Source organism: Taudactylus pleione, unplaced genomic scaffold (assembly GCF_031769625.1).
Source record: "Taudactylus pleione unplaced genomic scaffold, aTauple2 ptg001337l, whole genome shotgun sequence".
Lineage (NCBI taxonomy): Eukaryota > Metazoa > Chordata > Amphibia > Anura > Myobatrachidae > Taudactylus > Taudactylus pleione.
Window position 1 is genome coordinate 391,567 of NW_028285737.1, and position 13,130 is coordinate 404,696.

Here is a 13,130-nt window from a genome sequence, read left to right on the forward strand (position 1 = left end):
AGCTGTAGGTACATATATATAGGAGGCACATATAGTAGCAGTACAGGTATATATATATAGGAGGTACATATAGTAGCAGTAGGGGTGTATATATATATATAGGAGGTACATAAAGTAGCAGTATAGGTATATATATATATATGAGGTACATATAGTAGCAGTAGGGGTATATATATATATATTTATAATATATATATGAGGTACATATAGTAGCAGTAGGGGTATATATATATATAGGTGGTACATATAGGTCAGTAGGGGTATATACATATATAGGAGGTACATATAGTAGTAGGGTTATATATATAGAGGTACATATAGTAGTAGGGTTATATATATAGAGGTACATATAGTAGTAGGGTTATATATATGAGGTACATATAGTAGCTGTAGAGGTATATATGAGGCGGTAGTGAGAGCAGGATCCCGTGTCCGGGTACCAATGATCTGTCACCAGTAATATATTATACTGTGTGGATGACACATGGTAGATACAGGCAGTGACTGAGCTCTGGTCAGTATAAGGTGTGACAGGGAGACATGTAACTACCTCACACCAGGGCTGTGTAGTGTATACAGATGGGAGCTGGGCACTGGCTGTGAGGGAGGAATATAGCATGTACAGTATCATGTGTGTGTCATATATGTATATTAAGTGTGTCTCCATTATAGAAGTTTGGTCATCATCGCTCCCTAGCTCTCTATATGTAAGTAATTCCATCCCAGTAACCGCCCGAAAATGTCACACTGCAGACTCCGGCCTATGCGTTCCACTTGATTTCCGTGCGTGCCATCTGACTTTCCCACATTGCGTTCCACCTGACATCCGTGCAGTGCGTTCCACCAGACTTCCGGCCTTTGTGTTCCAAACACCGGAACTCTGTTTTCCTCAATCTCAACTTCCGGGTCACTGAGGACGGAGCGCAGAGAGATCATTATTCCACGCACAAGAGTCTGGCTGCCGGTAATTATGTTATTATTATACAGGGGGAGCAGCCTGTGGTCTCCTGGTATTATTATTATACAGGGGGAGCAGCCTGTGGTGTCCTGTTATTAATATACAGGGAGAGCAGCCTGTGGTGTCCTGTTATAATTATTTTACAGGGGGAGCAGCCTGTGGTGTCCTGTTATTATTATACAGGGGAGCAGCCTGTAGTGTCCTGTTATTTTTACTATACAGGGGAAGCAGCCTGTGGTGTCCTGTAACTATTATTATACAGGGGGAGCAGTCTGTGGTGTCCTGTTGTTATTATTATTATTATTATTATTATTATTATTATTATTATTATACTGGAGGAGCAGTCTGTGGTGTCCTGTTGTTGTTATTATTATTATACAGGAAGAGCAGCCTTTGGTGTCCTGTTATTTTTATACAGGAGGAGCAGTCTGTGGTATCCGGTTATTATTATTATACAGGAGGAGCAGTCTGTGGTATCCTGTTATTATTATACAGGAGGAGCAGTCTTTGGTATACGGTTATTATTATTATACAGGGGGAGCAGCCTGTTGTGTCCTGTTATTATTATTATACAGGAGGAGCAGCCTGTGGTGTCCGTTTATTATTAGTATACAGGAGGAGCAGCCTGTGGTATCCGGTTATTATACAGGAGGAGCAGTCTGTGGTGTCCTGTTATTATTATTATTATTATACAGGAGGAGCAGTCTGTGGTGTCCTGTTATTAGTATACAGGAGGAGCAGTTTGTGGTGTCGGGTTATTATTATTATACAGGAGGAGCCTGTGGTGTCCTGTTATTATTACACAGCAGGAGCAGTCTGTGGTCTCCTGTTATTATTAGTATACAGGAGGAGCAGTCTGTGGTATCCGGTTATTATTAGTATACAGGGGGAGCAGCCTGTGGTGTCTTGTTATTTTTGTTATTACACAGGAGGAGCAGCCTGTGGTGTCCTGTTATTATTAGTATACAGGAGGAGCAGCCTGTGGTGTCCTGTTATTATTATACAGGAGGAGTAGTCTGTGGTGTCCTGTTATTATTAGTATACAGGACGAGCAGCCTGTGGTATCCTGTTATTATTATTATACAGGAGGAGCAGCCTGTGGTGTCCTGGTATTATTATACAGGAGGAGCAGTCTGTGGTGTCCTGTTATTAGTATATAGGAGGAGCAGCCTGTGGTATCCTGTTATTATTATTATACAGGGGGAGCAGCCTGTGGTGTCCTGGTATAATTATACAGGGGGAGCAGTCTGTGGTGTCTGTTATTATTGTTATACAGGGGGAGCAGCCTGTGGTATCCGTTTATTATTATACAGGAGGAGCAGCCTGTGGTGTCCTGTTATTAGTATACAGGGGGAGCAACCTGTGGTGTCCTGTTGTTATTAGTATACAGGATGAGCAGTCTTTGGTGTCCTGTTATTATTATTATACAGGGGAGCAGCCTGTGGTATCCGGTTATTATTATTATACAGGAGGAGCAGCCTGTGTTGTCCTGTTATTTTTATTATTACACAGGAGGAGCAGCCTGTGGTGTCCTGTTATTTTTATTATTATACAGGAGGAGCAGTCTGTTGTATCCTGTTATTATTATACAGGAGGAGCAGTATGTGGTGTCTTGTTATTATTAGGGAACAGGAGGAGCAGTCTGTGGTGTCCTGTTATTTTTATTATTATACAGGAGGAGCAGTCTGTTGTATCCTGTTATTATTATACAGGAGGAGCAGTATGTGGTGTCCTGTTATTATTATTATACAGGTGGAGCAGCCTGTGGTGTCCTGTTATTATTATTATACAGGAGGAGACGTCTGTGGTGTCCTGTTATTTTTATTATTATACAGGAGGAGCAGCCTGTGGTGTCCTGTTATTATTATACAGGAGGAGCAGTATGTGGTGTCTTGTTATTATTAGGGAACAGGAGGAGAAGTCTGTGGTGTCCTGTTGTTATTATTGTTGTTATTATTATTATTATACAGGAGGAGCAGCCTGTGGTGTCCTGTTATTTTTATTATACAGTAGGAGCAGCCTGTGGTGTCCTGTTATTATTATACAGGAGGAGCAGTATGTGGTGTCTTGTTATTATTAGGGAACAGGAGGAGCAGTCTGTGGTGTCCTGTTGTTGTTATTATTGTTGTTATTATTATTATTACACAGGAGGAGCAGCCTGTGGTGTCCTGTTATTATTATACTGGAGGAGCAGCCTGTGGTTTCCTGGTATTATTATTTTTATACAGGGGGAGCAGACTGTGGTATCCTGTTATCATTATACAGGAGGAGCAGTCTGTGGTGTCCTGTTCCTATTAGTATACAGGGGGTGCAGCCTGTGGTGTCCTGTTGTTATTAGTATACAGGATGAGCAGTGTTTGGTGTCCTGTTATAATTATTGTACAGGAGGAGCAGCCTGTGGTGTCCTGTTATTTTTATACAGGAGAAGCAGTGTGTGGTGTCCTGTTATTATTAGTATACAGGGGGAGCAGCCTGTGGTGTCCTGTTGTTGTTAGTATACAGGATGAGCAGTCTGTTGTATCCTGTTATTATTGTTATTATTATTATTATTATTATTATTATACAGGAGGAGCAGTCTTTGTTATCCGGTTATTATTATTATACAGTATGAGCAGCCTGTGGTATCCTGTTATTATTAGTATACAGGAGGAGCAGTCTGTGGTGTCCTGTTATTATTATTATACAGGGGGAGCAGTCTGTGGTGTCCTGTTATTATTATTATACAGTATGAGCAGCCTGTGGTGTCCTGTTATTATTATTGTACAGGGGGAGCAGCCTGTGGGGTCCTGTTATTTTTATACAGGAGGAGCAGTCTGTGGTGTCCTGTTAATATTATTATACAGGAGGAGCAATCTATTGTATCCTTTTATTATTATTATACAGTATGAGCAGCCTGTGTTGTGCTGGTATTATTATACAGGAGGAGCAGTCTGTGGTGTCCTGTTATTTTTATACAGGAGAAGCAGTGTGTGGTGTCCTGTTATTATTAGTATACAGGGGGAGCAGCCTGTGGTGTCCTGTTGTTATTAGTATACAGGATGAGCAGCCTGTGGTGTCCTGTTATTATTATTGTACAGGGGGAGTAGCCTGTGGTGTCCTGTTATTATTGTTATACAGGGGAGCAGCCTGTGATGTCCTGTTATTAGTATACAGGAGGAGCAGCCTGTGGTGTCCTGATATATTATTATTATTATTATTATTATTATTATTATTATTAGTATACAGGAGGAGCAGTCTGAGATGTCCTGTTATTAGTATATAGGAGGAGCAGTCTGAGGTGTCCTGTTATTATTATTATACAGGAGGGGCAGCCTGTGGTGTCCTGTTATTATTATACAGGAGGAGCAGTCTGAGGTGTCCTGTTATTAGTATATAGGAGTAGCAGTCTGAGGTGTCCTGTTATTATTATTATACAGGAGGGGCAGCCTGTGGTGTCCTGTTATTAGTATACAGGGGGAGCAGCCTGTGATGTCCTGTTATTATTATTATACAGGGGGAGCAGCCTGTGGTGTCCTGTTATTAGTATACAGGGGGAGCAGCCTGTGATGTCCTGTTATTATTATTATACAAGAGGCGCAGTCTGTGGTGTCCTGTTATTATTATACAGGAGGAGCAGCATGTGGTGTCTTGTTATTATTATTATACAGGAGGAGCAGACTGTGGTGTGCAACATCTCTGTGACCTGCTTATCAGTTTTTTTTATATAGCTGTGAATTGGGATTGGTGAGAAATACAATTAGCATCACTTAACACAGGTTATTGGATGTCATTCTGAACTCAATAATTATCTCTTAGTTTCTGGAATGAAACTAAGGACCTCATTCAGAGTCCATCGCTTGCTGCAAGCGATCGCTCTGAATGAGGGCGGCCGCTTACTTTTTTAAGTGCCGCCTCCTTGTCGATTGCTAGGCTGTGGGTTACCACCCACAGCTCTTGCGATCTACCAGTGTGATGGTCGCGATGGTCAAGACCATCGGGGCTTGCGACGAGACCCTAAGGTTGGGTCTTGTCAACCGCAAGCCCCAGGGAGCTTCCGAGCAGGAAGCTCCCCACTGACATCATTGCTGATGTCAGTGGGGCCGCCCCAAAACGGCAAGTATTCCATCGGGAACGCCTCCGTTTGGCCGGCCACGCCCCCTGCCCGCCTCCCAAACGGGGCGAGCTGTCACTCACCATCGACAGCTCGCCCCCTTTGGTGCGAGACCCGTAGTGACGGAGCGCTCGCCGCTAGCCAGGTCTCGCGCATTCGCATGTCCAGTGTGGAAACATTGACCCGGTTGCGAGCGCTCAGCGCTTGCGACCGGGTCTGAATGACCCCCTAAATCCAGACCAAAGTTTTCAACAAAATTGCACCATGTGGTATCTGGGAAGCTGAAATTTCTTATCTCATTTATCCTTTGGTGAACAAAACAGATGCTGTCCCAGCAATGAGAGCGTAAACTCAGGAGACAAACACTGTACAAAACAGACTTTTACCTACATTTATTTTAACAAATCTCTTTCCTGAAAATGAGCTGGAGGCTGCTACCACGGCTCTCTTGGGTTTCACAATACATTATTGTGGGGACTTCATTAACCAGTCTTATGAAGCTGAATCAGAGGAACTTCAAAGAAACATTATCATTATATTTATTCCTAGACAATTGGTGTTTGTGGAACCAGAGTCTCTATTAAAAGTCACATGAGCGTGAGATCCGTCCTGTACACTGATTTGCGTGTCACAGTGACATCACTTATATCTATAGTTGTGTTCATTCTAGCACCCTCCACCTGTTACAACCTGTGCAGTTCCTCTTTCCTGCCTGGGGTGTCGCTCTCTGCTCTGGTGCTTCTAACACATTCAGCTGATGCAACAAACTTTTGAGATATTGACCAGAGTGTTCTATAAGCATCAGAGCAGAGAGCAACACCCCTGGCAGGAAAGAGGAACTGCACGATTTGTGACAGGTGCTGAGTGTTAAAATGAACACTATATAGTAATAATACAGGGACATGACTGGGGAGGTGAGGGGATCTGGAAGTGCCACAGTGACATCACTTATATCTATTGCAATAATACAGGGACATGACTGGGGAGGTGAGGGGATCTGGGAGTGTCACAGTGACATCACTTATATCTATAGTAATAATACAGGACATGACTGGGGAGGTGAGGGGATCTGGGAGTGTCACAGTGACATCACTTATATCTATAGTAATAATACAGGGACATGACTGGGGAGGTGAGGGGATCTGGGAGTGTCACTGTGATATCACTTATATCTATAGTAATAATACAGGGACATGACTGGGGAGGTGAGGGGATCTGGGAGTGTCACAGTGACATCACTTATATCTATAGTAACAATACAGGGACATGACTGGGGAGGTGAGGGGATCTGGGAGTGTCACAGTGATATCACTTATATCTATAGTAATAATACAGGGACATGACTGGGGAGGTGAGGGGATCTGGGAGTGTCACAGTGACATCACTTATATCTATAGTAATAATACAGGGACATGACTGGGGAGGTGAGGGGATCTGGGAGTGTCACAGTGACGTCACTTATATCTATTGCAATAATACAGGGACATGACTGGGGAGGTGAGGGGATCTGGGAGTGTCACAGTGACGTCACTTATATCTATAGTAATAATACAGGGACATGACTGGGGAGGTGAGGGGATCTGGGAGTGTCACAGTGACATCACTTATATCTATAGTAATAATACAGGGACATGACTGGGGAGGTGAGGGGATCTGGGAGTGTCACAGTGACATCACTTATATCTATAGTAATAATACAGGGACATGACTGGGGAGATGAGGGGATCTGGGGGTGTCACAGTGACATCACTTATATCTATAGTAATAATACAGGGACATGACTGGGGAGGTGAGGGGATCTGGGGGTGTCACAGTGACCACTTATATCTATAGTAATTATACAGGGACATGACTGGGGAGGTGAGGGGATCTGGGGGTGTCACAGTGACCACTTATATCTATAGTAATTATACAGGGACATGACTGGGGAGGTGAGGGGATCTGGGAGTGTCACAGTGACATCACTTACATCTATAGTAATAATACAGGGACATGACTGGGGAGGTGAGAGGATCTGGGAGTGTCACAGTGACATCACTTATATCTATAGTAATAATACAGGGACATGACTGGGGAGGTGAGAGGATCTGGGAGTGTAACAGTGATATCACTTATATCTATAGTAATAATACAGGGACATGACTGGGGAGGTGAGGGGATCTGGGAGTATCACAGTGACATCACTTATATCTATAGTAATAATACAGGGACATGACTGGGGAGGTGAGGGGATCTGGGAGTGTCACAGTGACATCACTTATATCTATAGTAATAATACAGGGACATGACTGGGGAGGTGAGGGGATCTGGGAGTATCACAGTGACATCACTTATATCTATAGTAATAATACAGGGACATGACTGGGGAGGTGAGGGGATCTGGGAGTGTCACAGTGACATCACTTATATCTATAGTAATAATACAGGGACATGACTGGGGAGGTGAGGGGATCTGATAGTATCACAGCGACATCACTTATATCTATAGTAATAATACAGGGACATGACTGGGGAGGTGAGAGGATCTGGGAGTGTCACAGCGACATCACTTATATCTATAGTAATAATACAGGGACATGACTGGGGAGGTGAGGGGATCTGGGAGTGTCACAGCGACATCACTTATATCTATAGTAATAATACAGGGACATGACTGGGGAGGTGAGGGGATCTGGGAGTGTCACAGCGACATCACTTATATCTATAGTAATAATACAGGGACATGACTGGGGAGTTGAGGGGATCTGGGAGTGTCACAGTGACATCACTTATATCTATAGTAATAATACAGGGACATGACTGGGGAGGTGAGGGGATCTGGGAGTGTCACAGTGACATCACTTATATCTATAGTAATAATACAGGGACATGACTGGGGAGTTGAGGGAATCTGGGAGTGTCACAGTGACATCACTTATATCTATAGTAATTATACAGGGACATGACTGGGGAGGTGAGGGGATCTGGGAGTGTCACAGTGACATCACTTATATCTATAGTAATAATACAGGGACATGACTGGGGAGGTGAGGGGATCTGGGAGTGTCACAGTGACATCACTTATATCTATAGTAATTATACAGGGACATGACTGGGGAGGTGAGGGGATCTGGGGGTGTCACAGTGACATCACTTATATCTATAGTAATAATACAGGGACATGACTGGGGAGGTGAGAGGATCTGGGAGTGTCACAGTGACATCACTTATATCTATAGTAATAATACAGGGACATGACTGGGGAGTTGAGGGGATCTGGGAGTGTCACAGTGACCACTTATATCTATAGTAATTATACAGGGACATGACTGGGGAGGTGAGGGGATCTGGGAGTGTCACAGTGACATCACTTATATCTATAGTAATAATACAGGGACATGACTGGGGAGGTGAGGGGATCTGGGAGTGTCACAGTGACATCACTTATATCTATAGTAATAATACAGGGACAGGACTGGGGAGGTGAGGGGATCTGGGAGTGTCACAGTGACATCACATATCTATAGTAATAATACAGGGACATGACTGGGGAGGTGAGGGGATCTGGGAGTGTCACAGTGACCACTTATATCTATAGTAATAATACAGGGACATGACTGGGGAGTTGAGGGGATCTGGGAGTGTCACAGTGACCACTTATATCTATAGTAATTATACAGGGACATGACTGGGGAGGTGAGGGGATCTGGGAGTGTCACAGTGACATCACTTATATCTATAGTAATAATACAGGGACATGACTGGGGAGGTGAGGGGATCTGGGAGTGTCACTGTGATATCACTTATATCTATAGTAATAATACAGGGACATGACTGGGGAGTTGAGGGGATCTGGGAGTGTCACAGTGACATCACTTATATCTATAGTAATAATACAGGGACATGACTGGGGAGGTGAGGGGATATGGGAGTGTCACTGTGATATCACTTATATCTATAGTAATAATACAGGGACATGACGGGAGGTGAGGGGATCTGGGAGTGTCACAGTGACATCACTTATATCTATAGTAATAATACAGGGACATGACTGGGGAGGTGAGGGGATATGGGAGTGTCACAGTGACATCACATATCTATAGTAATAATACAGGGACATGACTGGGGAGGTGAGGGGATCTGGGGGTGTCACAGTGACCACTTATATCTATAGTAATTATACAGGGACATGACTGGGGAGGTGAGGGGATCTGGGAGTGTCACAGTGACATCACTTATATCTATAGTAATAATACAGGGACATGACTGGGGAGTTGAGGGGATCTGGGAGTGTCACAGTGACCACTTATATCTATAGTAATAATACAGGGACATGACTGGGGAGGTGAGGGGATCTGGGAGTGTCACAGTGACATCACTTATATCTATAGTAATAATACAGGGACATGACTGGGGAGATGAGGGGATCTGGGAGTGTCACAGTGACATCACTTATATCTATAGTAATAATACAGGGACATGACTGGGGAGGTGAGGGGATCTGGGAGTGTCACAGTGACATCACTTATATCTATAGTAATAATACAGGGACATGACTGGGGAGATGAGGGGATCTGGGAGTGTCACAGTGACATCACTTATATCTATAGTAATAATACAGGGACATGACTGGGGAGGTGAGGGGATATGGGAGTGTCACAGTGACATCACATATCTATAGTAATAATACAGGGACATGACTGGGGAGGTGAGGGGATCTGGGGGTGTCACAGTGACCACTTATATCTATAGTAATTATACAGGGACATGACTGGGGAGGTGAGGGGATCTGGGAGTGTCACAGTGACATCACTTATATCTATAGTAATAATACAGGGACATGACTGGGGAGGTGAGGGGATCTGGAAGTGTCACACTGACATCACTTATATCTATAGTAATAATACAGGGACATGACTGGGGAGGTGAGGGGATCTGGGAGTGTCACAGTGACATCACTTATATCTATAGTAATAATACAGGGACATGACTGGGGAGGTGAGGGGATCTGGGAGTGTCACAGTGACATCACTTATATCTATAGTAATAATACAAGGACATGACTGGGGAGGTGAGGGGATCTGGGAGTGTCACTGTGATATCACTTATATCTATAGTAATAATACAGGGACATGACTGGGGAGGTGAGGGGATCTGGGGGTGTCACAGTGACCACTTATATCTATAGTAATTATACAGGGACATGACTGGGGAGGTGAGGGGATCTGGGAGTGTCACAGTGACATCACTTATATCTATAGTAATAATACAGGGACATGACTGGGGAGGTGAGAGGATCTGGGAGTGTCACAGTGACATCACTTATATCTATAGTAATAATACAGGGACATGACTGGGGAGGTGAGGGGATCTGGGAGTGTCACTGTGATATCACTTATATCTATAGTAACAATACAGGGACATGACTGGGGAGGTGAGGGGGTCTGGGAGTGTCACAGTGATATCACTTATATCTATAGTAATAATACAGGGACATGACTGGGGAGGTGAGAGGATCTGGGAGTGTCACAGTGACATCACTTATATCTATACTAATAATACAGGGACATGACTGGGGAGGTGAGGGGATCTGGGAGTGTCACAGTGACCACTTATATCTATAGTAATTATACAGGGACATGACTGGGGAGGTGAGGGGATCTGGGAGTGTCACAGTGATATCACTTATATCTATAGTAATAATACAGGGACATGACAGGGGAGGTGAGGGGATCTGGGAGTGTCACAGTGACATCACTTATATCTATAGTAATAATACAGGGACATGACTGGGGAGGTGAGGGGATCTGGGAGTGTCACAGTGACCACTTATATCTATAGTAATTATACAGGGACATGACTGGGGAGGTGAGGGGATCTGGGAGTGTCACAGTGACATCACTTATATCTATAGTAATAATACAGGGACATGACTGGGGAGGTGAGGGGGTCTGGGAGTGTCACTGTGATATCACTTATATCTATAGTAATAATACAGGGACATGACTGGGGAGGTGAGAGGATCTGGGAGTCTCACAGTGATATCACTTATATCTAAAGTAATAATACAGGGACATGACTGGGGAGGTGAGGGGATCTGGGAGTGTCACACTGACATCACATATATCTATAGTAATAATACAGGGACATGACTGGGGAGGTGAGGGGATCTGGGAGTGTCACAGTGACATCACTTATATCTATAGTAATAATACAGGGACATGACTGGGGAGGTGAGGGGATCTGGGAGTGTCACAGTGACATCACTTATATCTATAGTAATAATACAGGGACATGACTGGGGAGGTGAGGGGATCTGGGAGTGTCACACTGACATCACTTATATCTATAGTAATAATACAGGGACATGACTGGGGAGGTGAGGGGGATCTGGGAGTGTCACAGTGACATCACTTATATCTATAGTAATAATACAGGGACATGACTGGGGAGGTGAGGGGATCTGGGAGTGTCACAGTGACATCACTTATATCTATAGTAATAATACAGGGACATGACTGGGGAGGTGAGGGGATCTGGGAGTGTCACACTGACATCACTTATATCTATAGTAATAATACAGGGACATGACTGGGGAGGTGAGGGGGATCTGGGAGTGTCACAGTGACATCACTTATATCTATAGTAATAATACAGGGACATGACTGGGGAGGTGAGGGGATCTGGGAGTGTCACTGTGATATCACTTATATCTATAGTAATAATACAGGGACATGACTGGGGAGGTGAGGGGATCTGGGAGCGTCACAGTGACATCACTTATATCTATAGTAATAATACAGGGACATGACTGGGGAGGTGAGGGGATCTGGGAGTGTCACAGTGATATCACTTATATCTATAGTAATAATACAGGGACATGACTGGGGAGGTGAGGGGATCTGGGAGTGTCACAGTGATATCACTTATATCTATAGTAATAATACAGGGACATGACTGGGGAGGTGAGGGGATCTGGGAGTGTCACAGTGATATCACTTATATCTATAGTAATAATACAGGGAGATGACTGGGGAGGTGAGGGGATCTGGGAGTATCACTAACATAATTTATATCTATAGTAATAATACAGGGACATGACTGGGGAGGTGAGGGGATCTGGGAGTGTCACAGTGATATCACTTATATCTATAGTAATAATACAGGGACATGACTGGGGAGGTGAGGGGATCTGGGAGTGTCACAGTGACATCACTTATATCTATAGTAATAATACAGGGACATGACTGGGGAGGTGAGGGGGTCTGGGAGTGTCATAGTGACCACTTATATCTATAGTAATTATACAGGGACATGACTGGGGAGGTGAGGGGATCTGGATGTGTTACAGTGACATCACTTATATCTATAATAATAACAACAGAAACATGACTGGGGAGGTGAGGGGATCTGGGAGTATCGCAGTAATATCACTTGTATTTATAGTAATAATACAGGGACATGACTGGGGAGGTGATGGGGATCTGGGAGTGTCACAGTGACATCACTTATATCTATAGTAATAATACAGGGACATGACTGGGGAGGTGATGGGGATCTGGGAGTGTCACAGTGACATCACTTATATCTATAGTAATAATACAGGGACATGACTGGGGAGGTGAGGGGATCTGGGAGTGTCACAGTGACATCACTTATATCTATAGTAATAATACAGGGACATGACTGGGGAGGTGAGGGGATCTGGGAGTGTCACAGTGACATCTCTAATATCTATAGTAATAATACAGGGACATGACTGGGGAGGTGAGGGGATCTGGGAGTGTCACAGTGACATCACTTATATCTATAGTAATAATACAGAGACATGATCGGAGAGGTGAGAGGATCTGGGAGTGTCACAGTGACATCACTTATATCTATAGTAATAATACAGGGACATGACTGGGGAGGTGAGGGGATCTGGGAGTGTCACAGTGATATCACTTATATCTATAGTAATAATACAGGGACATGACTGGGGAGGTGAGGGGATCTGGGAGTGTCACAGTGACATCACTTATATCTATAGTAATAATACAGGGACATGACTGGGGAGGTGAGGGGATCTGGGAGTGTCACAGCGATATCACTTATATCTAT

General features: G+C 43.9%; 1 protein-coding gene across 2 annotated transcripts in view; it reads left to right on the plus strand.

The window, feature by feature from the left end:
* Window positions 1-905: 905 nt before the first annotated feature.
* Window positions 906-13,130, plus strand: part of LOC148443064 (uncharacterized) — a 42,371-nt gene continuing 30,146 nt past the window's right edge. For both annotated transcript variants that reach the window (XM_088463274.1, XM_088463275.1), the window contains exon 1: window positions 906-964. The gene's annotated coding sequence lies outside the window, so the exon portion shown is untranslated. The remainder of the gene's footprint in view (window positions 965-13,130) is intronic.